Source organism: Acromyrmex echinatior, unplaced genomic scaffold, assembly GCF_024713525.1.
Source record: "Acromyrmex echinatior isolate Ae372 unplaced genomic scaffold, ASM2471352v2 Scaffold33, whole genome shotgun sequence".
Classification (NCBI taxonomy): Eukaryota; Metazoa; Arthropoda; class Insecta; order Hymenoptera; family Formicidae; genus Acromyrmex; species Acromyrmex echinatior.
In genome coordinates, this window is record NW_028259066.1 from 42,501 (window position 1) to 43,662 (window position 1,162).

The following is a 1,162-nucleotide window of genomic DNA, read 5'->3' on the forward strand; positions in this document are numbered from 1 at the left end:
CCGGTAGACTCACCTCGCGAACCTGTCTATACTCTGAATAAATTGGAGGTCAACCTAACGTTTCCTAGTTACAAAACCATTCCAAAACACGATCCACGTAGATTCGCCTATAAACTTCGCGATCTTTTTGGCACCGGATTCAAGGTTACCCTTCCTTTAAATTATCCAATACTTCCCAGTGAATCGCATCCTTAACTACACAACTTAATCTCCGGTCCCCGAGTAAATTGTTTAAATACATTGACTCAAAAACGGAGAAAACATCTCAATAACAACACTGAGACGTAACAATATATATATATATATATATATATGGGTCATCTAAAAAATATCCGCGGTTTTTTGTTCAATTTTTGAATGAAATTTTTCTTTATTGAAAATCAATTTTAATCATATATTGGCCATTATTATCTATAACCTTTTGCCATTTTTCGGGTAATTTCATAATTCCATCCGTGTAGAACTTTTGTGGTTTATCGGCGAAAAAGTTTTTCAAGTGATTTTCGGCAGCTTTTTTGTCGGCCAATGTTTTTTCATCAAGAGAGTTCTGCAGAGATCGAAACAAATGATAGTCAGACGGTGCAAGGTCCGGGCTATACGGTGGATGCATCAAAACTTTCCAACCAAGCTCCCTCAATTTTTGGCGCGTCATCACAGATGTGTGTGGTCTGGCGTTGTCATGATAGAAGACAACACCTTTTCTGTTAATCAATTCTGATCGTTTTTCCTTGATCACCTGTAATCTATCCAGTTGTGAACAGTAGAGCTCTGAATTAATCGTTAGGTAACACCTCATGATGGGCGACTCCCTTCCAATCCCACCATACACACAGCATCACCTTATTTGCCATCAATCCAGGCTTTGAAGTCGTTTGTGGTGGTTCGCCGCGTTTATTCCATGATCTTTTATGAACAATATTCTTGTATTTCACCCATTTTTCATCGCCTGTGATGATTTGCTTCAGAAATGAGTCGATTTCAGAATGGGTTGCGTTTTAGTAGTGTTTCGCTGATGGAAATTCGATCAATCAAATTTCTTTGCGTTAATTCATGTGGCACCCAAACATCCAGTTTCTTTGCGTAGCCAGCCTTTTTCAAATGATTCTTAGTGCATTGGCTATCTCCTGACAGCTCACATGCCGGTCTTGCTTGACCAATTGCA